Raw genomic sequence first — 25,566 nt, forward strand, 5'->3', positions numbered from 1 at the left:
ACGGGGTCGCCATAATTCTGGCCTGCTGCAGGTCAGCAGGCCCTGCACTCGTTGGCCTGTGTCTCCCCTGGTTAGGGACCCAACGATCTGCTCCAAGTAGTTGAGGAGGTGCTATTTAAGGAGCTGGGTGGTCCCCAGGTCACTGCGAGGATTTTCCTTCTGCTCCTGTCAGCTCCGAGCCTCAGCCCCACGACATGGCCGACCTCCCCTCCCGCGCCACCCCCCAAGCACTCAGAGACTAGACCAGGCCGAGCTCGAGCCACCTCAGTGCCTTTTGCACTTTCTGTCCCTACCATCTGGAACGCTTATCCCCATTGTTCTTGCACGGCCGCCTCCTTCTCAAGACATGACTCTCGGCCCACCCTGACCACCTGTGAAGAGTCCCCCACTTCCCCACCCACTCTGCACCATCCTGTGTTCTGCACAGCCCAGGCCCAGGCAGGAAGCATTTATTCAATTTTTAGCATCTCTACCCACTCTCCACCAAATTGTAGAAGGCCAGCCAGGCTTCTAGTCTCTTGTTTTTTGGCAGTGTCCCCAGTAACTAACTAGAAGGCATCTTTTACATAGCAGGGACTTAATGGGTGTTCCTTGCATGAATACAACATTAACAGCCATTTTTATTGTCTTCTAGAACTTTCAACAGTTTGAAGTAGAAAAAAAGAAATGTGACTTAAGGCCTGCTGTAAATCACAGATAATCTTCTAGAGAGATCCCTTGAATGTGCAGATCCGCCACTTCTCCAGGCAGCCCTCCTCAGCCCTGCCTGGTATGGGGAACTCAGCAGCTATCCCGACAGTGTGAATTCCTCCTCTCAATCGTCCTGTCCCTCCACTGCTGTCTCCAGCCCGCTGCCGGACGCCGTCTGGGTTGCAGATGGAGGCTGGCCTGACCCTCTTGGTGGGGTCCCTTCCTGTCCTTTCCACCACTCTGCTTTGGTAATAAATTGTTTCATTTGAGCTGGGGGCCTCTGATGTCTGTCAGGCTAGTTCCTTTGGGTAAATTTTAGCTCCTTTTTTTTTTCTTCCATTCACCCATCCACCCGTTCATCCCTTCAAGCTTTCATCCAATCAGTCACCCTTTCATTCATCTATACAGACCACCCGGGCATCCATTTTTCCACTTATCCATGCATCTACCCATTCACTTAATCTACTCACTCATCCACTCATTATTTGCTTATTCTCCTGTCCATTCACTCTTCCTCTTCCATGCACCGGTCCTTCCTTTTATCCAGCAATATTCTGCATTTATTTATTGAACGTGCTGCCTGGGGAACACTGAGCAGGACATAGCAGGTCTTACAGAGTGCACCGTCCAGTACGGCGATGAGTGTTCTGAAGAAACAAAAGCCCGCTGATGTAGGGGAGAGTGGCTGGTGCAGGACGGAGGGCTCTTCTTGACGCACAAGGAGGGACTGGGTGCAGAGACCAGGGAGGAGCTGGGGCCACAGTCCGTGCCTGCGAGCACGAGGCCCAGGCTGGGGCAGTGGGGCAGAGCATGCTCACCCTGGTTCACCCCACTCCCAGCTCTCTCCTGCCTGCCACAGGGCCTTTACACAGGCTGTCCCCACCCCCAAAGGAGAGAACCCTCTGCTCCAATCTCTCTCAAGGTTTGTAAGTGTTTCCCTTCATCTCTGTATGGATTTGCTGGTGCCTCTCCCCTGGAATGAAGCTCTGGGGGACACAGATGGGGTCCGACCGTGTGGTGACCACTGAATCCCAGCTCCACTGGGCCTGGCTAGAACCAAGCTTGGGCATCGCCTTGACTTCCAATGAGGGGGCCCTGAAAACAGGTTCAGGGTTTCCAGGCAACCTCTGCCCAGGGCAGTGCCCCGTGGCAGCTTTGCATCTGTCCCACCTGCTAGAGCTTCTCTGCAGGGCTGTGGCCAAGGCCCTAGGCCCTCCCAGGTCTGTTCCTCTATGGCTGAGCCCCTGATTGCCCTCAGAGGATCTGAGCATCCTCCACTGCTGAGTGGTAGCATAGAGATGGAGTTTTCCTTTGCTTGAGAAGTTCACATGTACAAGAGGAGGTGCTGCTGAGGAGCGGGCGGCCCATGCAGGGACACACCTGGGCCCTGCACCCAGCTGCCTCAGCTTCCAGCTTCCAGCACTGTCTTCACCTGGAGGCCAGGTGCCCCTCCCAGGCTAGAGCAGAGCAGGGACCAGGGAACAGCTCCCGTGTGGGGACTCCTCTTCTCTGCAGCTCCTCTGTGCAGGTGGGGAAACCAAAGCTCACTGTAGCCTGACCAGAGTCTCACCAGGTGTGGGGGTTCCCAGGTGGGAGCTTGGCTTCAGCCCTGGCCCTCAGCTCACCTGGCTCAAAACCACTGAAGCTGGTATGGGAAGACCAGTCCCACCTCTTTATCCAGAGGGAGGACAGGATCCCCTCCTGGGCTCCTCTCACAGCTCAGACCCTCACTGGCCAGGATGGGGGAGACATAACCTCTGGGAGCCACAGCTTGCTCATCTGCGGGTTGGGTGGATGATAGGACAGCCACAGACCTGGAGAAGTGAAAAGTCCTCCACAGCCCCCTGTGGAAGGGGGGTAGGGGGCCCCTGGGGGCGAAGCAAAGGAGCCAGAGACGGGGTGTCAGGCCGGTCAGTAGCCCCTCCTTGTGAAATAGGCCCTCCCTGGCCCGCCCAGGTCTCTGTGCTTTCAGGGGACCCACAATGGGGGACCCTTCGCTGGGGCAGCCACCCTGTCCCCACACCCGGGGACTGCCCAGGGTGTGGGCGGGCCCCTGCCTGGGCTCCTCCATCCAGGGCTCCTGTAGCAGAGAGGTTCTGGGTTGTAGGTGATCCGGCTCCTCGGGGGTCTGTGTGAGAGTTTGGGGTGGGGGATGCCGGGGTGGCCTGGTCCCCAGTCACAAGGGGAGGGGGTGTCTGGGGGGATAAGTTCCCAGGATTTCCCTGTGTGCGGGGGTGGGGGGCAGGGAGCGGATGCAGAAGCACCTAGAATCCCGCCCAGGGACACACGGCGCACATCGCGCCCACAGTGCAGCCCCCCCACATTAAGGCGTCCCAAACCCCACCTTCTCCCCCCTCCCCCAGCCCCTGGCAGCCACTAACCTGCTTCCTTTCTCTGTGGATGTGCGTATTCTGGACATTTCATACGAGTGGAATCCCACAATACATCACCTTTTGTGTCTGGCTTCTTTCATTTGGCATCATGTTTCAAGTTTATCCACGGTGTAGGGAGTTTCATTGATTTTTATGACTATACAGTTTTCCGTTGTCTAAAGATATCACAATTTATTCATCCATTCATCCCTTGATGAACATTTGGGTTGTTTCCACCTTTTGGCTATTGGGAATAAGCCTGCTGTGAACATTCCCACAGAGGTTTGCGTGCACGTGGCGTACAGTTTTAGCTAAACATTTCAACTTTATTCTGCAATGATTTTTTTGATATGCACTCTCAAAGGATTGGGTTTCTGATGTTTTGTTACTTTAGTGTAGTTTTCTTTATTCTTTCCAAGTAGGGAGCAGGTCGCAGGCGGGTTTCCCGGGAATCCCCCACCTGGGGTGGGTGGAGTGGAAGGGGGGGCAGAGGAAACGCGAGCTGCCCTGCGGTCCCGGTGACAGACCTTCCGGGGGCAACGGAGCTAGACCAGCCTTTCAGGTGGCCCCTTACACCTGGTGGGCACCCCTGGGAAGAAGTGCGGCCTCGAAGGAAGGACTCCCTGCACGCCCACACCTCGGGCCGCACCTCTGTAGGGTGCTTTACCTTAACTGCTTCCTTTGCTCCTCGCCCCAACCCTGGGATTGAAGTTTATTCAGTAGAGGTGGAAACCTATAACTAAGGTGACTTCCTCAAACTCCCGCGCCTCATTGGCGATGGAGTTGACATTTGAGCCAGTTCGCGGCTCGCCACACGGGGGCGCCCTGGGCAGCGTAGCGCTTTCGATGCGGCATGCAGGGAGGCCTGTCGACTCGTCAGGAATCTTCCAGAGGAGCCCCGGGTCCCCCAAACCGAGCTGGAGCTTTAGGGGAGTCCTCACTGGTGGATCCTAATCTCTTTGTACTCGGTGGTGCTGGTGCCTTTCTGGTCCTGAGGTTCCGGGGGCTTCAGTCTGTAGGAAACTGAGGCAGGCGTAATGGAGCGCCATCTCCTCCGCTGAGGTGGGGGCAGCCGCAGCAGGGGCGGGTGGTCTGGGGCGCTGCCTGGCCGTGACTCCTGCTGTGACCAAGTGTGTCGGAGAGAGAAGGGGAAAAGGCACTAACCTGGAAACAGTGCTTAGTCGCCAATCCATCCATTCCACAAACCTTTACTGGACCCTCATCCATTCGTTCAACACAGATTTAAGAAAGAATAATGCCTGGCCTTGGCAATCAATTGCCAGTCTCAAAAAATCCTCGGAATGACCCATGCAGGACCTACATGTATCCCCGATTATTAGATGGAGAAACTGAGGCTGAGAGAGGCTAAGCAGCTATCCCTGAGTCACACATTTGGTTAGTGGTGGGCCAAGCTGTGTGGAGTCTTACACTCCGGCTACCTTGTATTCCATGGAGAACTCAGCAGACCCCATTTCTGACCTCACACAGCTTGCAGTATGGAAGGGGAAGCAGACATCCATCCAGCAGTCAATTAAGTGACTATCTAATTGCAAATTGTGATATGATGCCCAGGAGTCGGTGTCACATGAAGGATTTGCTCAGACCTGGACTCTGCCCACTGGGAGCTCTCAATGTTTCAGTGGTTCAGCCATTTGAATTCACTTGGGAACACGTGTTATGAACCCTAAAATCAAAGGTTGCCAAGTGAAGGATTAATCCTGCCCAAGGAAAGGCTCACTCACCCCCCTGCTCCTGGTTCCTGGGAGGCAACCCCTAAGCCCTTGGGATGTGAGGTAGTTAGATTCAGTTGTCAACTTGGCCAGGTGAAGGTACCTAGTTCTGTTGCTGTGGCCATGAGCCAATGGTACATCAGCTAAGAGGTGTGACTGCTTTAATGAATGATGTGTGATGTAATTGGCTGGTGCTTAAATGAGAGAGCACAACGTAGCACAGCCCAAGCAGCTCAGCATACCTCATCTCAGCACTCGCAGCTCAGCCCAGGCCCTTGGAGATGCAGAAAGGAATCACCCTGGGGAAAGTTGTTGGAACCCAGAGGCCTGGAGAGAAGGCCAGCAGAGATCACCCTGTGCCTTCCCGTGTAAGAAAGAACCTCGGTTGAAAGTTAGCTGCCTTTTCTCTGAAGAACTATACGTTAACTAAATAAACCCCCTTTTATTGAAAGCCAATCTGTCTCTGGTGTATTGCATTCCAGCAGCTAGCAAACTAGAACAGGATGTTTGGCCTTAAATAAATTGTCTTGATATACCCGAGGCCTTGGGACACACCTGAGCCTCGGTGCCCAGAACCTGACTTCGGCTGGGGGCCTTGGGCCATGTGGTGTCAGCTCATGGCAGGGGAGGGGGGTGGTGGCTGGAGACTGAGGCCAGTCACATGGGTGGTCAGCTATGTCCACGTGGCTGACCCCCAATAAAAACCCGGATCCCCGGGCTCTGGGAAACTACCTGGTTGGCATCCTCCATGCACTTTGCCGCACGTTGTTACTGGGAGAACTGAGCGCCGTCTGCACAGCACCCTGGGGAGAGGATGACCTGCACTCCCGGGCCAGCCCCCACATGCGTCCTCTCGGCTGATTTTAATCTGAGTCCTTTTGTTGTCACAAACCATAACCGTGTGAATCTCTAGTGATCCGCTGGGCCTGAGGGCGGTCTTGGGGGACCCCTGACCGTGTATATGGGGTCAGAAAGAAAGGGGGTTTTGGGAACTCCCGACTTTTGGAGTGGGCAATAATATTTTCCGGGCGTTCCCTCTGGCAACCGGTGTTGGGGAGGGAGATGGGAAGCAGGAGAAAAGCGGATTGGGTCCAGAAGGAAAGGAGGGGAAGGGTTTGGGGAGGAGACAGGGGCCAGCTGGAGCCGAGAACAGTCTCCGAGACGCACAGAGGCTCCTTCGGGGTCCTTGGCCTCTGAGACACCTCCCTGGTCCCTGGACTGGGGAACAAGTGGAGGGGGACAGACCCGGGGGCACAGGCCTATTTGGGGCAGGATAATCACCTACGTCGTGGGGTGGGCCAGCCTCGGCCGTCCTGAGTGCTAACCAGATGGGGTCCTGATGGGCAGCGCACTCACCCAGGAGGCAGCGCCCGAGCCAGGGTGGGGGAGGCGTCTGTCCCACGGGCTGCTATCCCCACCACTTTCTTTCCGCAGGTCTTCACTCTTAGAGGGGACATCGGGGCCTCTCGGCCTGGCCAGCTCGGTCACCCCCACTCCTAGTTAAGAGGCAAGAAGGGCTGACCCTCCCCCACCAGGAGGAGGGGGTGCGTGTGTCACCTGGTGACGCCCACAGTGAGAAGGGATCTCCCTTGGGGGGAGGGAGGGTTGCCCTGCTCTGATTCTCTGGCTTGGAGCCCAGTTCCCACAACCTCGGTCCTGCCCAGAGGTTGGGATTCGGGGGCCTGCACACACATACACCCCCACACACACACGCGCACACAAAGTACATTCACACATGGGTGTGGCCCCTGCACTCACCCCTCCCAAGGATGACGCTCACGTGAGGAAGATGAGGCAGGGGCAGAGAGACAGCAGGGTGGCGGCACCAGCACCCCAGATGACCCCACACACACCGCCAGCGCAGGGAGGGGGCCGGCCGTGCCCGGGCAGAGCAACTGCACAGCAAATCCTTGGCCTCCCAGGAGCAAGAGGGGCCCAGCACCTGGGGGGGGTCTGTGGGGGGGGGTAACAGGATGGTCAGGAGGTGCCCCCTTCCCAGGACCTAGGTCTTCTCCCCCTGGGGGTCCACACGCAGAGCACAGAGAGGCACAGGGACACGTGTGCAGAGCCCAGCATGTTCTCTGCTCGGCAGGTGTATTTTCCATCATCCCCCAACTCCACCCAAGGCAGCTCCAGGAACCCCGGGTCTGAGTCCTGGGAAGGTGAAGGGCTCGGGGCTCAGCTTCCCTGGGCCCAGTTCAGCATGGCAGGAGGGCTGCTGTCCGCAACACAGAGGAGATGCAGAGGCTCCCCTTCCAGGACTAGGAGAGCTGAGCCATTCCCCAGGAATTTCAGTTCTGGAAAGAGATAGAGGGAGGTATATATGTGGGCGCTGCTGAGCCCAGACCTGGGGCTCCCCTCCTTTTTTTTTTTTTTTTTTTTTTTTTTGGTGGGAGAAGGGGTCCCTAGGGATAGTTTATTAAATGGCTTTGTTGAGATGATGTAATTCACATACCATACGATTCACCCATTTATAGCGTACAATTCCAAGGGAAGAGGAGACATTTGATCTGTGTAAACAGGGGAATCCCTAGGACCACATAAGCCTGTCCAAGATGAGAGGCATGAGCAGAAAGGATCAGGGAGGTCCCTGCGCTTTGGCCTTGAGCTATTCTCTACACTCATTGTATGGATGAGCTCTGAACATGGCACCTGCACATTCTGTGAAGACGTGGAAAGGTGCTTTCTTCTCTCCTCCTCCTCCTCCTCCTTCTTCCTCATTACCTCCTTAGATTCAAGGAAAGCTGCATGTATTGGTTTGAATTTGTGGAGCCCAGAAAAGCCATGCTCTTTAATCCTCATTCAGTATTGCTGGATGGAAGTTTTAAAATTATCCATGGAGATGTGACCCACCCAATTGATGGTGGTAACTTTTGATTAAATGGTTTCCATGGAGATGCGTCTCCATCGGTTCGAAGTGCGGTTGTTTCCTGGAGCCCTTTAAGAGGGAACCATTTTGGAAAGAGCAATGAGAGCTCACACAGCCAGAGACCTATGGAGATAAAGAAGGAAAATGCCCCTGAGGGAGTTTCATGAAACAAGAAACCTGGAGAGAAAGCTAGCAGACTTCGTCATGTGTGTCACATGTCTTTCCAGTTAAGAGAGAAACCCTGAACGTCATCGGCCTTCTTGACCCAAGGTATCTTTCTCTGAGTGCCTTAGATTGGACATTTCTGTAGCCTTGCTTTAGTTGGGACATTTTCATGGCCTTAGAACTGTGGACTTGCAACTTAATAAATCCTCTCTTTAAAAAGCCATTCTGGTTTTGACTTCCAGGTCAAGATGGCGGCTTAACAACGTGTGCATTTTAGTTCGTCCTCCAGAACAACTACTATAACCAGAAACAGTACAGAACAGCTCCCGGAGCCACGATAGTAACCGGACACACACGTACCCCAGTCTGGACCAGCTGGACCAGCTGTGAGCACCCCCCAGAACCGTGAGTTCCCAAAGCTGTGGCAGCCAGCACCCCTCCCCCTCAGGCCACTTCCCAGAGGGGAAAGGAAGGGACTTTACCAGCAGCAGGGACTGGGCATAATCAAACGCCAATTGTGGAACTAATTAACAAATTCTGACTACTAAAAATAGGCCCCCAGCTTAGGTGAACCTGATCAAAGTGGAGGTTGCTCATTTTTGCCCCGGTGCCAAGAGTGCAGGACTGACAGAAAAAGGGGGGAAAAAAAGAAGGAAACAGAGGTTTTTGTGGCTGTGTATCTACAAAGGCTTGACTGCCTCTGGATACAGCGGCAGGACTTTTCAAGCTGCAACTGCCCCAGGCATAGGCAGAAGTGAGCTCTTTGGGGGGCTTATCTGGAGCTTGTGCCTTCCCCAGGGGAGGGGTGAAGCCCCACCCAGGTGGGATCTCTCCATCAAGGAATTCAGACACCAGGGCTTGGTAATTTGAAGCCATTAAAACCAGCCTACAACTTCTCTGTCTCCACCACACCCCCAGCAGGGAGAGTTAAAGGTACCGCATTATCTTATGCTGGTGGGACCTGCAGTCAGACAAGCGCCACATACTGGGCAGGATAAGAAAAACAGAGTCCAGAGACTTCACAGGAAAGTCTTTCAACCTGCTGGGTCTCACCCTCAGGGAAAACCGACACAGGTGACTCTTTCCTCCTGATAGGAGGCCAGTTTGGTCTGGGAAAATCTGGCTGGGGTCTATAATATCTAAGTAGACCCTCCTAAGTGTGTGTGGGGGAAAGGCACCACACAAGCAGGGCAAGAAACAAGAAAACAAGAACTGAAAAATTCTCCTCTGTTAAACAAAACTTAAGCTAAAGGTCCAGATAAAGCTGAACGGAATGTCAAAGAACAGATAGACAACAAATTCATCCAGCAAGAAAACCCTAGATAAAAGAAGTGAAAGCAATCTCCAGAATAAACTAATTAAAGTAATTATGTGCCCAGACTCCAGCAAAAAATAACAAATCACACTAGGAAAATTGAAGATATGGCCCAGTCAAAGGAACAAACCAACAACTCAAATGACATACAGGAGCTGAAACAATTAATTCAGAATGTATGAACAGACATGGAAAACCTCATCAAAAACCAAATCAATGAATTGAGGGAGGATATAAAGAAGGCAAGGAAAGAACAAAAAGAAGAAACTGAAAGTCTAAAAAAACAAATCACAGAACTTATGGGAATGAAAGACACGGTAGAAGAGATGAAAAAAACAATGGAAACCTGCAATGGTAGATTTCGAGAGACAGAACATAGAATTTCAAAACTGGAGGACAGAACATCTGAAATCTGACAAGAAACAGAAACTATAGGGAAAAAAATGGAAACATATGAGCAGGGATTCAGAGAATTGAAAGACAATATGAAGTGCATGAATATACGTGTTGTGGGTGTCCCAGAAGGAGAAGAGAAGGGAAAAGGAGGAGAAAAACTAATGGAGGAAATTATCACTGAAAATTTCCCAACTCTTATGAAAGACTTAAAATTACAGATCCAAGAAGTGCAGCGTACCTCAAAGAGAATAGATCCAAATAGACATACTCCAAGACATTTAATAATCAGAATGTCAGAGGTCAAAGAGAAAGAGAGGATCTTGAAAGCAGCAAGAGAAAAGCAATCCATCATATACAAGGGAAGCCCAATAAGACTATGTGCAGATCTCTCAGCAGAAACCATGGAGGCGAGAAGACAGTGGGATAATATATTTAAATTATTAAAAGAGAAAAACTGCCAACCAAGAATTCTATATCCAGCAAAACTGTCCTTCAAAAATGAGGGAGAAATTAAAACATTTTCAGACAAAAAATCACTGAGAGAATTTTTGACCAAGAGACAAGCTCTGCAAGAAATACTAAAGGGAACACTAGAGACAGATACGAAGACAGAAGAGAGAGGTGTGGAGAAGAGTGTAGAAAGGAAGACTATGAGTAAAGGTAAAAAGAAGGAAAATTAGGTATGACATATAAAGTCCAGAAGACAAAATAGTAGAAGAAAGTACTACCCATGCAGTAATAACACTGAATGTTAATGGATTAAACTCTCCAATCAAAAGACATAGTCTGGCAGAATGGATTTAAAAACAGGACCCATCTATATGCTGTCTCTACTCAAAGGACATGAGGCCAAGGACACAAATGAACATTTACACACCAATGTTTATAGCAGCATTATTAACAATTACCAAGAGATGGAAACAGCCAAAATGTCCATCAACAGACAGTTGACTAAACAAACTGTGACATTTACATAAGATGGAATATTATGCAGCTGTAAGACAGAATAAAGTTATGAAGTATGTAACAACATGAATGGACCTTAAGGACATTATGCTGAGTGTGATCAGCCAGAAACAAAAGAACAAATACTGTATGGTCTCATTGATATGAACTGACATTAGTGAATAAACTTGGAATATTTCCTTGGTAACAGACCATCAGGAGATAGAAATAGGCTAAGATATTGGGTCATTGGAGTTGAAGGGATACAGATTGTGCAAAGGACTGAATATAAAAACTCAGAAATGGACAGCACAATATTACCTAACTGTAATACAATTATGTTAAAACACTGAATGAAGCTGCATATGAGAATGATAGAGGGAGGAGGGCTGGGGCATAAATTAAATCACAAAGAAAGACAGATGATAAAGATTGAGATGGTGTAATCTAAGAATGCCTAGAGTGTATAATGATAGTGACTAAATGTACAAATTTAAAAATGTTTTTGCATGAGGAAGAACAAAAGAATGTCATTACTGCAGTGTGCTGAAAATAGATGGTACTTAATATTTTAAAATTTCAACTAATGTGTGAGACAAAAGCAAAAAATGTTTATTTGGTACAAATCTATACTTTGACTAGTGCATCTCCTAATATAACTTATGTAGATAGTTGATTGAACACCTTAAGTACATGGAACTTTGTATAGGACATGAGATTTTGTTGTTTTGTCCAGGTGATGCCCTGATGAATCCCAGAGTGATTTGATCAGTGAGTGGAAAAGTATTTGCAAAGTCCCCTTCAGGGAATGGTGAGAACGGGGGAAAACTCAACTTCCCCAAGTTGAATTCTTGATATTCTCACAAGTAGTGTGGACAACCAAAGCTATAGGCTGAGCCCCCAGTCTTGGGGGTTGTTCATATGAAACTTAACCCCACAGGGGATAGGTCAAGCCTACTTAAAATTAAGCCTAAGAGTCACCCCCAAGAGAACCTCTTTTGTTGCTCAGATGCGACTCTCTCTCCAGCAAACACAGCAAACAGACTCACCACCCTCCCCCTGTCTATGTGGGACATGACTACCAGGGGTGTGGACCTTCCTGGCAGCATGGGACAGAAATCCCAGAATGAGCTGAGACCCAGCATCAAGGGATTGAGAAAACCTTCTCAACCAAAAGGGGGAAGAGTGAAATGAGACAAAGTTTCAATGGCTGAGAGAGAGGTTATCTCTCTCAGAATTGAGAGGTTATCCTGGAGGTTGTTCTTATGCATTAAGTAGATATCACCTTGTTAGTCAAGATGTAATGGAGAGGCTGGAGGGAACTGCCTGAAAATGTAGAGCTGTGTTCCAGTAGCCATGTTTCTTGATGATGACTGTATAATGATATAGCTTTCACAATGTGACTGTGTGATTGTGAAAACCTTCTGTCTGATGCTCCTTTTATCTACCTTGTCAACAGATGAGAGGAACATATGGAATAAAAATAAATAATAGGGGGGAAAATGTTAAAATAGATTTAGTTTGAAATGCTAGTGATCAATGAAAGGGATCAGTAAGGGGTATGGCCTGTAAAATTTTTTTTTTCTGTTTGTTATATTTTTCTGTTGTCTTTTTATTTCATTTTCTGAATTGATTGTAATGTTCTGAGAAATGATCATGATGATGAATATGCAACTATGTGATGATATTGTGAATTGCTGAGTGTATGTGTTGGGAATGTTTGTTTCTTGTAATTTTTTTTAATTAAAAAAAAGTTTCTCATTTTGATAAAAAAAAAAGCCATTCTGTTTCTGGTATATCGCATTTTGGCAGCTAGTAAACTAGAACACTGTAAAAACACTAACTAGATACAAGCTTAAGGAACAGATGACTCAGAATCTAAATTCCAGCAATAACTCATTAAGATATCAAAATGTCCAGGTTGAATCAAATACTGCAAAACAAAAAGAAATCAGAAGCGATGGCCCAGGCAAAAGAGAAGATGAAAGCATTAGAAACTATTAATAAGGAGGGCCAGATCTGGGACATACCAGATAAAGACTTTTAAAAATGACCCTAAATATGCTGAAAGAGCTAAAGGAAAGCATGGAACAAACAACTACAGGAAATCAAGGAAATGATAGATGAACACAAAAGAGCATCAAAGAGAGATAGAGATTATGAAAAGGAACCAAACAGAACTGAAGACCAGAATAACAGAAATTTAAAATTCTCTAAAGTGGTCTAACAGCAGTTTGGAGCTGGTAGAAGAAAGAATCAGTGAACTTGAAGATAAGACCATTAAAATCATCCAGGCTGAGGAATAAAAGAAGAAAGAATAAGAAAAGCAAACAGAGCCTAAGGAATCTGTGGGACACCATCAACATTGTGTTGAGTTGCAGAAGGAGAAAAAAGAGAAAAAATGGCAGAGAGGCTATTCAAAGAAATCATGGCTGAAAACATCCCAAATTTAATGAAAGACAGGAATATAGAAATCGAAGATGCTCAATGAACTCCAAACAGGTAAAACTCCAATAGACCCATGCACAGCATATTATAATCAAATGTCAGATGCCAAAGATAAAGAGAATTCTGAAAGCTGCACGAGAGAAGCAACATGTCAGGCAAAGTGCTTCTTTCTCATTGGAAACTGCGGAGGCAAGAAGGCAGTGGCATGAATACTTAAACTGCTGAAGGCAAAACACTGCCGACCAAGACTTCTTATCTCCAGCAAAATTTTCTTTCAAAAGTGAGGAAAAGGGGTGTGCAAGGGAAGGGTAGTGGTAGAATTCTCTCCTACCGTGTGGAAGACCCGGGTTCGATTCCCAGTCCATGCACTTCCCAAAAAACAAAACAAACAAGCAAAACAAATAAAAATTCAACAAATGGTGCTGCAATAACGGGGTACTCACATGGAAAAATAATGAGATGTGACCCCGCCATACAATATACAAAAAAAAAAAGCGAAGGAGAGATCGAAATATTCCCAGATAAACAGAAGCTGAGGGATCCTCTCACCACTGGAATCGCTCTGCATGAGATGCTAAAGAGAGTTCTGCAGGCTGAGAGGAAAGGATAGCAGACAATGGAGCGAAGCTGCAGGAAGAAGTAAGATCTCCAGTGAGTATAACAATAAGGTAAACATGTACTGTATAAAAGTGGGGGAATGGAAGGTATGGGGACACAGTTTGTGTGTACTATTAAGTTCGTATCAAAGCAAAGGAAATTGTTACAGATTTAGGATGTTAAATAAAATTTTTAAAAATTTAAGTCCCACGATAATCACAGAGAAAATATCGGAGAATGCACAAGCTCATAAATACAGGGTGTGGGGTGGGGGGCAGAGGAGCAGGAGAAATGGGGAGTTAATGGGTGATGGGTGTAGGATGTTTGGGAAGATGGGAAAGGCTTAGTAATGGAAGGTGCTGAGGTCACTGCACTATCATGAATGGGATTAACCCCATTGAGTCGTGCGCTTGGGAGAGGTTGAGAGGGAAAGTTTATGGTGTATATATATTTCCTATGCTAAAGAGAAAAAAAAAATTAAGCACAACTAAAGAGATGATGATAATTGTATGCATGCCCCTGGATGGAATCCAGGAAGAGAGAAGAGAAGGCTCAAAGGGGACATTATTGGGGCATACGAAAAAACTGGAGTATGGACTATAAGCTTTATGTCAATGTTACATTACTTGAACTTGATAACTGCACTTAAGGTGCTCACATGAGTGAATATATCCTTGTTCTTAGGACATGTGCATGGCAGTGTAAAGTGTTCGGGAAAGGCAGATAACTTGACAGATTGATGGACTGATTGTTTAAAAAATACGGGAATACGGCAAAATATTAATATCGGTGGTTCTGGGTCTCTGGGGGGACGGGGGATTGTTGGAGTTCTCCCTATGGGTTTGCTTTTTTTTTTTTTTTTTTTGGTCACTGTCCTGTACCTTTGAAAGTATTTCAAAATAAAAATAATTAAAAAAAAAATCAGATGAGAACACGTATATTTCAATTACATTTACATAAAACTTTCAAAAACAAAAACTCACTAAACTAAGCCCTGTGTAGGGACACAGCCAGCCTAGTAAAACCAAAAGAAAATAAAGGGAGCGATTGCGCAAACTCCAGTGGCTTTTCCTAAGCGGGAGGGAGTGGAGAAGGAGCTTTTAGAGCAGATAGCAGTACCTGATGGGGGATATTCCCCACACGCAGCAAATGCCGCCCCCACCCCGTGCGCACGCCCACGCCCCGCCCCGGGCCCCGCAGACGCCCCGGGCCCCGCCCACGCCCCGGGCCCCGCAGGCCGCCCTGTCCCGGCGCCCACAGGAGACGTCGAGGGTGACGGTCGCCTCCGCGGTGGGCGCGGCCCTGGGGAAGGTCACCCTGCAGCTGAGCTTGGTGCCTTGGGCCTGCGGGGCGGGGGAGGGTGGGCGCGACCCGGAGGCACCCCAGGGCCCCGCGCGCGAACCCCTGGAGCGGAGGGCAGTGCGGGACCAGGAGACGGTGCGGGGCGCCGCGGGGCCGCAGGCCGTGGGACACGAGCGCAACGGGCGACTGCGTGCGGCACCCGGACTCCAGCAGCTCCAGGATGCGGATGTCGGGGGACCGTTTCAGAGCTGCGGGGCGGGGGAGACCGGACCCCAGAGAGGCTTCTACCCGGCTCCCCAAAGGTGGGGGCTCCCCCTGAGCCAGGGACTAGGCCGCACCTGTCATGGTCACCGTGAGGGGATCATTTGTGTAATTGCACTTCTCAAGGCCTCCGATCACCACGTGAAGAAATTGTGTCCTGAGTCTTTCTTCCTGGCGATTCAGATGCTCGTGGGAGCAGTTGTTGGCCTGGAGGTCCCCGCGGAGACTGAGAGTTTCTCCCTTACTCTTGGGCCCCTTCCCCTCGCTTGTGGCCACCAGAACGTCCTGGGCTCCTTTCCAGTCCGGACCCGGACCAACTCGTTCCAGCCCGGCGGAGGGTCGGAGAAGAGCAGGGGCACAAATGCGCACAGGCACTCCTGCACCACGCGGCCCCCTGCACCTCCTACTGCCCACCCCGAGCCTGGGCCCCTGGGGAAGGGCCAGGCTTAGCCTCAGCAGCTGCAACAGCAGCTCCAGACCCCTCCTGGGTCCCGGGGCCTGCCACCGCCTCGAACCCCACAGCAGGAGCTGCAGCCAAGCCAGGGGCAGCATGGCCAGGTCTGTGGGGTTGGACATGTCTGGGACTGTCTTTTTGTCTGTCTGAAAAGAAAGGTCTGATAGGAAGCTGGAAGGAGGGGGGTGGGCAGAGGAGGTGGTCCGGGCCCCCGGAAGAGTAGCTTTGGGATCTCCCTGCAGCCCAGGGGTCCAGAGGTGGCAGATAGAAGAGCAGGGCAGAGAGTGCCAGGTTCACCCAGATCAGAGCCGAACCTCCCCTGAACACTTGGCATTGAATGAAGTAGACCTGACACAAAGGCTCAGATATTGGGCCATCTTATTTCTATGAAATAACCAGAATTTGCTAATTTAGAGACATAAGTTGCAGCACACCAGAGATAGGAGTTGGGTCTGGGGTTCACTTGCTTGATGGGTACAGAGCCTGTGTTTGGGGTGATGGGAGCATTTTGGGAAGGGATGGACGTGATGGCAGCACCACACTGCGAATGCAGTTTACACCGCCGGCTTGTATACTTGAAAGTGGTTGAAATGGGATATGCTTGGGTTGCATGTGTGTTACCACAATGTAATTTTTAAAAATGTAAAACCGTACGACACAGTGAACCCTATTATAAACTACGGGTTTTAGTTAATAATATTGGTTCATCAAATGGACACATGTACCACACTAATGCACAGCGTTAACAGGGAAAATTGTGTGTGTGTGTCTGGGGGACAGGAATACTTTCTGCATAACTTTTCTGTAAACCTACAACTGCTCTAAAAAATAAGGTCAATTAAAAAAGAGAAAGGACCACCCTGGGTTGGGCCTGGGGGAATGTGTAGGAGAGGGAAAGAGGTGGGCCATGGTCCCAGGTGCCCAGGTGAGGGGAGGGAAGCAGGCTTCCATTCATTCATTCTGAATGGCAATTTCATTCATTTGCCAAGCAAACATCTACTACTCAGTGCCTGGAGGCAAAGAGGAGAATGAGGCTGCCCCACCCCTGCCCTTGGGGATTTCCCCTTTAGGAGCTCCCCCCCCAACCCAGCACCTCGCCTCCCAAGGATGTTGGTGTGGAATGGGGGTGTGTGGGTGGCAGGGGTGATGCTGACTTCACAGCAGAGGAGCCAGGCAGGTTCCACCCCTGCTGGGTGCCAAGGTCAAGGACAAGGGCACTGAGCTGTGTGGAGGGTCTGCTCCTAATGGAATATGTGAGGAAAGTGGCACTTTGCCCCCGTGATCTTCTTCCATGAGAAAAACAGCAGACAAAGCCCATGGGAGGGACTTGCTGCAAAATACCTGACCAGAATTCCTCAAAACGGCCAGGCCACCAAGCCCAAGCAAAGCCTGGGACGCCGTTAGGACCTGGGGACCCCAAAGAGACATGCTGGCTACAGTTACCATGCATTCCTGGATGAAATAGGGACCATGATTGATTACGATGCACACTAAATGTGACAAAAGCAAAGTGTGGGTAATACAAGAAACCAGGGGAGGGGAGGCTCTGTAGTATCCCCTCAATAATTATCCATGCAATAATTTTAAGAATAAAAAGCTGTTCTAAAAATTAAAGCCTATTCTGCACTCCCAATCTTGGGGATTGTTCATATGAAACTTAACCTCACAAAGGATAGGTCAAATCTACTTAAAATTTGGCCTAAGAGTCACCCCCAGAGAACCTCTTTTGTTGCTCAGATGTGGCCTCTCTCTCCAGCCAACACAACAAGCAAACTCACCACCCTCCCCCTGTCTATGTGGGACATGACTCCCAAGGGTGTGGACCTTCCTGGCAACGTGGAACAGAAATCCTAGAATGAGCTGAACTCAGCATCAAGGGATTGAGAAAAACCCTAGAATGAGTTGAGACTCAGCATCAGGGGATTGAGAAAAACTTCTCAACCAGAAAGGGGAAGAGTGAAATGAGACAAAATAAGTGTCAATGGCTGAGAGATTCCAAACAGAGTCGAGAGATTATCCTGGAGGTTATTCTTACGCATTAAGTAGATATCACCTTGTTAGTCAAGGTGTAATGGAGAGACTGGAGGGAACTGCCTGAAAATGCAGAGCTGTATTCCAGTAGCCATGTTTCTTGAAGTTGATTGTATAATGATATAGCATTTGCCATGTGACTGTGTGATTGTGAAAACCTTGTGTCTGATGCTCCTATCTACCTTATCAACAGACAAGTAAAACATATGGAATAAAGATGAATAATAGGGGGAACAAATGTTAAAATAAATTTAGGTTGAAATGCTAGTGATCAATGAAAGGGAGGGGTAAGGGGTATGGTATGTACGAATTTTTTTCTGTTGTCTTTTTATTTCTTTTTCTGAATTGATGCAAATGTTCCTAGAAATGATCATGATGATGAATATGCAACTATGTGATGATATTGTGAGTTACTGATTATATATGTAGAATGGAATGATCAAAAGTTGGGAATGTTTGCATTTGCTTGGTGTTTTTTGGTATCTTAAAAAAAAATTAAATTAAAAAAAATTAAAGCCTATTAATAATAATAATTGAAATAATCTGTGCCCGCCTCGCCTTCATCAGCCCCGTATCTCCTGGCTTAATTCTCTAGAGCACTTGTCACCAGCTGTAGCCCAGCAGGGCAGGTGTCCTTGGCCCTAGAAAATAAAAGCTACTCAAATGAGTGAATGGGTGACGAGGCCAGGAACCTCCCCCACAGCTGCCCAATGCCGGCCATGGGCTCCACACGCATGGACGCACCCCCCATGCCAAGCCTCCCAGAGCTGGGGAAACTGCGCCTGCATTTCTCTGCCCCACTCTCCCACTCTGCAGGCCGGCCCACATGCAGAGAAAGGTTAACTCAGCAGCCTGCAGGGTCCAAGCCCTGCATTGCCCAGCTCCTGGGCACGAACTCTGCACCCTTGGAAGGTTCTGGGGGACCATGCCCGATGCTAACCCCCAGGCTCCGGTGAGTTTCCCCGTTGGCGATACTCCACGCGTATTGTCACACATTGTTGCCAGGAACATTGTGTGCTGTCCACGTGACTCCCCTGGGAGGCGATGACAGGACGCTCAGACCAGGGCTGTCCTGGACCCTGCCCGGTGCACTTTTTACCTTGGCTGGTGTGCTGGTACGAAAGGATGAATGTACCCTAGAAAAGCCATGTTATAATCCTAATCCCATTTTGTAAAGGCAGCCGTTTCTTCTAATCCCTATTCAGTATTGTATGTTTGAAATTGTAATTAGATCATCTCCCTGGAGATGTAATTTAATCAAGAGTGGTTGTTACGCTGGATTGGGTAGAGGTGTGTCTCCACCCATTTGGGTGGGTCTTGATTAGTTAACTGGAATCCTATAAAAGTGGAAACATTTTGGAGAATGTGAGAGATTCTGAGAGAGCAGAGAATGACATAACCACAAGAAGGAGAGTCCACCAGCCAGCGACCTTTGGAGATGAAGAAGGAAAACACCTCCCGGGGAGCTTCATGAAACAGGAAGCCAGGAGAGAAGCTAGCAGATGACACCGTGTTCGCCATGTGCCCTTCTCAGATGAGAGAGAAACCCTGAACTTCATCGGCCTTCTTGAACCAAGGGATCTTTCCCTGGATGCCTTTGATTGGACTTTTCTATAGACTCATTTTAACTGGGGCGTTTTCTCGGCCTTACAGCTGTAAACTAGCAACTTATTAAATTCCCCTTGTTAAAAGCCATTCCGTTTTTGGTATATTGCATTCTGGCAGCTAGCAAACTAGAACAGCTGGTTTAAAATCGGTCCTTTCACTGTAATAAACCATAACCGTGAGTGTTACAGGTTTTCTGCATTCCTGCAAATCAGGGCAGTCCTGGGAACCCCTGGAAGTGTCTATCTCTCTCTCTGCTGTCTCTGGTGCACGGATTCACCGTCTCTCTAAGTAGGGGAGGCACCGTCCACCCCACCCCCACCCCGGGCCTGCCCCTTTTACAGACCAGAGCTCAGTATTCTCAGCATCACTCTGCTGGGCCCTGCAGTGCCTGCCGCGGGAGGCCCAGATGACTGCTCTGTCCTGCAGTTGCCACTTCAGAGTGGCGTTGGCAGTAAACTGTGGAGACTGCTATCTGCTTAATTGGAGGACAGTCTGAGAGGGAGAGAATTTTGTTTTTTCTTAACCCCCCAGGTCTTGTTAGCTATCTCTTGTACGTAGGGAGTAATATACTGAAAAGTAGGCTCTCTGTTTTATCACGAAATGTATGCCTGCTTTTAGTCACGTAAACCCTGCAGTATATAAGCAGGAACTAGTTAAGAATACAATTGTCTGTTGTCTTTATTGCTAAGCTTCAGACTCCTGATCCTGTCTGTCTTTCTTTCTTTCTCATCATTCCTTAATATCATTCGAGCTCCGTTTCATAGGAAGCAACAGGACATCGCTAAGCTTATCACACTCTGTAAAAAAAAAAAGGGGAGGCAAATAGCTGAAACCCACAAAGAGACTGTCGGTTCCTTTCCATCTTTAACCAAATTCTTGTTTCGCTTCCTGACCACTTGTCCCCAGGACATGAGGCAGTTTAGCTCTTGTAACTAAATGGCCCCATTCACTGCCCGTGGTGTGGGCAGAGCGGAGCCCCAGCCTGGGGACACGTCAGCTCAAGCTCCGTGTGTCTGGCCCCTGCCCCTGCCGCCTCACCATTGCTGCCCCCTCTACCGCAGCCTGGCCTTGACTGCACAGACGGCAGGGCCCACAGCACCGGGACACCTAGGCCTCCATTTCTGACTCAATGACTCTACTTTGTTTTGGTTTGAGTCAGTTTTTCAGACTTTGCAGAACCAGAAAACAGGCCCTAAAACTTCCCTTCTGTCATGCTCAGGTTCATGGGTCAACTTGGCCAGGTGGTGGTATCTGTTTGTCTGGTTGGGCAAGTGCTGGCCTGTCTGTTGCATGAGGACATTTCATAGAATTAAATCATGATCACGTCAGCTGCATCCACAGCTGGTTCCATTTGTAATCAACCAAAGGGGAGTGTCTTCTGTAATGAGTGATGCTTAATCTAATCACTGGAAGCCTTTTAAGGAGGACTCAGAAGAGACAGGCTCTCTTCCTGCTTCGGCTGGTGAGCCTCTCCTGTGGAGTTCGTTCAGGCCATCCATCAGAGTCGTTGGCTTCACAGCCTGCCCTGCGGATTTTGGACTCTGCATTCTCGCAGTCACGTGAGACACTTTTATAAATTTTATATTTGTGAGTGTTCCCTGTTGATTCTGTTTTTCTAGAGAACCCTAACTAAAGCATCTTCTTTCTAGCCAAACAAGTTATTTATTGCTTTCCCAAATTGATGGCCAGGAAGGAAGGAGGGGTGGGGAGCGCAGCCTCGGGCGGGGGGCCCGGGACCCCGGGCCATATGGCGTTGACACATTGTGGGTGCTAAAGACCAAGGCGGGGGGGCTCAAAGGCAGAAAGCAACCACCAGAAGAGGAAATCATCCTCCCCTTCTGCCATCATCCCATCCCTGCCCCTGGGACTCCTTGGCCTGACAGCTGGGTCTAATTGCCCAGACACAGGGAGAAACAGCAGAGGGGACAGTTCATCCCCGATTCAGTGACTCACACCCACGTGTGTAAGCTTGTGTGGGTGTGTGTTTGCACCTGCCTCTGAGTGAGCATGTCTGTGCCCCTGGGTGTGAGTTTTCTCCCTGTGTGTCCACGTGGGGGTGCAGATATCCAGAGTGGGTGAGCATACACACGTGCGGGGCATTTGAAACAGCCCCTGGGCTGACACTGAGAAGGACCATACATGCCTCTGGTGCCACAAAGCTGGGGAACTGGGCACAGACCGCCCCCACTTTGGACACCAGCTGCAAGCTTGGGGTCCCCAAGATCACCCTCAGATTTAATAATTCACCAGAAGGATCCATGGGATATATTGACAGCTGCTAAACTCACGGTTGTGCTTTAGCACAGGGAAAGGACATGGTAAAGTCAGTAAGAGGCAGGGAGCTACCCGTCGGTCATCCTCTCCCAGGGGAGACCTGGGAATGGCGCTGAATTCTCGTGGCAATGATGTGTGGCGACCCGCAGCGAGGATGATCGACCAGAACGGCTCCCCCGAGCCCCGGGGTGCAGGGTCGTTGTTGGACTCGGATTATCTCGGAGACCCAGGAAGGGCAGCCCCTAACCCCTGACTCACTTTGTACAGGGAGGGTCAGGTCCGTGAGCCTGGGCCCCGCAGGGGCTGAGTCATATGACTTCTCCTAAGCTCCCCCAAATCTGTCCAGGGTCTTGGATTCCCCCCAGGGGCTGAGGGCTGAGAGGGGCTGAGTCCTGGTGCAGGGACCCAGCATCCAGCTACGCAATGATGTAGCATTGCCCCAGGGTCAGAGGAATGGGGAGGGTGGGGGTGGGGGCCGGAGAGCCTCTTTCTTTCTCTCTCTCTCCCCCCCCCCCCCCACCTCCAGCCAGACCAGAGAAGAGGCCACACTCCAGGTGGCAGATTCAGGAGGACAGTAGGCGTTGGAGGCTGAAGAATGGCCACTCCCAAGATGTCCACATCCCAACCCCTGGAAGCTGCAGGTGTGATTAAGTGAACAATCCTGCGATGGGAAATTTAGCTTGGATTATCCTGGATTATCTAGGTGAGCCCAGTGTCATTACAAGCGTCCTTAATAAGAGGGAAGAGGGAGGATATTTGACCTCAGAGGGACAGCAGGCCATGTGAAGATGGAAACTGAAGTTGGCGTAATGGCCATAATCCATCTACTGGTTCTGGAATCACCACGACCTGGAAGAGGCAAGGAGGGAATGCTCCCTGGAGCTTCCAGAAGGAACCTGCCCTGCTGACACCTTAATTTTAGCCCCGTAAGATTGAGATCCAATTTCTGGCCTCCAGAACTAAAAAAAGAATAGGTGTGTGATGTTTTAAGTCACCAAATTTGTGGTCATGGGCTACAGTAGCCAATAAGAAATGAATGCAGTGCTCCATTAATTAAAGGACATTGAGACATTAAAGGACAGTGAGAGGTCTGCTTGGATAAAAAGGGCACTGGGCTGAGCTGGCAAAGTTCTGGGGGAAGGAGCTTGACATGCAAAGACATGGAGGGATTGGACAGGTTGGAAAATTGGGAAACAGTCAATGCTTAGAAAACTTAGAAAGGAAGGGTGGAAGTGGTGGCAGGATCCAGGCCAAGCTGAGTTGGGGCTGGATCCTGGGGGCAGAGGGGAGGTCATGGAAAGCCTGGAGAGGAGAGGGGAGGGGAGCATTGGGTGGCATGAAGAATCCTCAGGGGCCAATTGGGGTAAGCACAGGGTGGGAAAGACTGGGAACCAGGAGGCTGGGGAGGAGGCACGGGCCAGGCTAGAGAGGTGGAAGCTCAAAGCATGGCAGAGAACAGAAGAAGGGAGGAAGGGAGCAACTTGTAGACATTTTCAAGAAATAAACCACAAGACTCCTGACTCTCAGAGTGTGTGAGGAAGAGAGGGATGTACAGTGACTCTCAGGGATAAGATGGTGAATGGAGGAGTCTTCAACAAGAGTGGCAAACGTGGAGTTCACAGATAAAAGAGTAGCCAAAGGTTGCGACAGATCAGCTCTTTAAAAAAAGACTCATCTGTTGGACTAAAGCAGATACCTGTACACCAGTGTCCATAGCAGCACTATTTACAATGGCCAAAAAGCAGAAACAACCCAAGTATCCATCAGGACGTGAATGGATTGACAACATGCGTATATACATGCAATGGAATATTACTCAGCCATGAAAAAGGATGAAGTTCTGAGCTGTGCAACAGTGTGGATAAACCCTGAAGATGTCACGTTGAGTGAAATAAGCCAGACAGAAAAGAACAAATACTGTAGGATGTCACTTTTTTTTTTTTTTTTGGCATGGGCAGGTGTAGGAGATAGGATTAACATAAGACCTGCAGAAATACTTGGGAGTAGATGGCATTAGGGTGGTGGCAGCAGTAAGCTGCTTTATGTTATCTGATTTATGTAAGACAGTCTAGGAGGAAGAGAAGGTTTGTTTACCCCAAATGGTTATTTTTAAGTACGAAGGAAGAACACTGAAAGATAAGAACTTTGTTTCCTCAGGAAATGCATGCATGCCTATTGTCATCCTGGGGTATATAATCTGATTAAGAATAAAATTGTCTGAAGTCTGTCTGAAGTAAACTCAAGCTTCAGACCCCCTGAGCCCGTCTGTGTCTTTCTTTCTCATCATTACTTAATATCCTTCGATCTCCGTTTCAACAGGAAGCAACAGGCAGGTTCCAGGAATCAAACCCTGGTCTCTGCCATGGCAGGCAAGAATTCTGCCACTGCGCCACCATTGTACCACCCAGGATTTCACTTTTTAAAAATAACTAGAAATAGCAAATTCACAGAGACGAAAAGTAGATTAGAAATTACCAGGGTCTGGGAGAGGGATTGGGGGAGGATTTTTTTTTTTTTTTTTTTTTTTTTTACTAATTTGACGTCAATCGGGGGAAGATTTTTGCTTAGTGAGTAGTCTGGGTAAATTTGGGAAAGTTTGAAATTAAATTTTTTACTCTGTAAAGAAAGGAGAATAATGAACAACTGATTCAAAGAAAATGTTTACAAAATGTATTACAGACAAAGGGTCACTATCCACCCTATATACAAAATCCATGCAAATAAAATTATTATTTTTTTGCATGGGCAGGCACTGGGAAATGAACCAAATAAACTTTTTAAGATAAAAATGATCCAATAGTAAAATGGCAAAGGATGTGAATTGGCTAGTTGCATATACAAACCGTCAATGAGCATTCGAAAAGATGCTTTTAGAGAAATAGATTTGTAATTGTGGTTTCCAAACCACGGACCATTTTAGAACCATCTGGATAAGAGAGAATTAAGTAATAAGTAAGAGAGGGTCTTTAGGAAAGTGAGCTTTCCAAACAGCTCAAGAGGCACAGGTAGAGATGTTGCTCAGGGGAAATATGGCCTCACTGAGTTTGTTTCTAGAACAAGGAGAGCCCAAGTTTGGTAGCTTTCCCTTAGGTGGAAAGATGAGAGGAAAAGGAAGACAGCACCCACCTTATCAGAAGCTCAATCAGCAGACGGTGGCCTGCAGGGTTTGAGGAGCGGGGGCCCCCATGTCCCACCTCATTCCACCCCTCCAAGCTGGGACTCCGAGAGGTCAGTTGCTGTCGCCAGTCCCACCCTGGACAAAAGAACATCCCTCCTATTTATTTCCTAACTCTTCTGACCTGTTTTATTGGATGACCTGAGGATCATGCTCGGTGGAATTTCTGGGATGGAAAACAATGGGGTAAATTCCATCTCCTGGAGCACAAAGTAGCACAGCCTAAGCAGCTCAGCATTCCTCATCTCAGCACTCACAGCTCAGCCCAAGCCTTTGGAGATGCAGAAAGAAGTCACATGGGGAAAGTTGTTGGAATCTAGGGGCCTGGAGAGAAGGCCAGCAGAGATCATCCTGTGCCTTCCCACGTAACAAAGAACCTCAGTTGAAAGTTACCTGCCTTTCCTCTGAAGAACTAACAAAATAAATCCCTTTTATTAAAAGCCAATCCGTCTCTGGTGTGTTGCATTCTGGCAGCTAGCAAACTAGAACAAACGGGAACTGCCATATCTGAGCTGTGTGGCCTTGGGCAAGTGTATTCACCTCTCTGATCCCAGGTTCCATAAGTGGAAATCAGGACAGCCCAGCGGTACCTGGCAGGCAGCACAGAGTGGTGGCGAGGGGACCGCCAGGGGGCGCCCGCACTCCTCTGTGAGCAGTTTTGTTACATCCCTGACCTAGACCTGAGGGTTTTGTTCGACACGCCCAAGCCTCGCCCCGATGGTCCTGGTCACAGGGAACAGAAGCGCTCAGCACGAACATAGTTCCGGAAGCAGAGCTGCAGGAGGGCCCGTGTGGATCCCTGGCTGGGCCTCAGTTTCCCCTGCTATGGATGGGGCTGAGCATGCCCCCACCCCATAGCTTTGTGACACCCTTACATGAACTAGCATTTGCAAGGCACTTAGAAGGGGCCTGGCCTGAGTTTGTTATATCAATC

The 25,566-nt window shown here is 49.1% G+C and overlaps 1 protein-coding gene across 1 annotated transcript in view; it reads left to right on the plus strand.

Moving 5' to 3' along the window:
* The window catches only part of VRK3 (VRK serine/threonine kinase 3), a 43,271-nt gene extending 42,312 nt beyond the window's left edge, over positions 1-959 (plus strand). Inside the window, exon 14 of the transcript XR_013163298.1 lies at positions 635-959. The gene's annotated coding sequence lies outside the window, so the exon portion shown is untranslated. The remainder of the gene's footprint in view (positions 1-634) is intronic.
* The last annotated feature ends 24,607 nt before the right edge of the window (positions 960-25,566 follow it).

The sequence above is a fragment of the Tamandua tetradactyla genome, chromosome 16 (assembly GCF_023851605.1).
Source record: "Tamandua tetradactyla isolate mTamTet1 chromosome 16, mTamTet1.pri, whole genome shotgun sequence".
Lineage (NCBI taxonomy): Eukaryota > Metazoa > Chordata > Mammalia > Pilosa > Myrmecophagidae > Tamandua > Tamandua tetradactyla.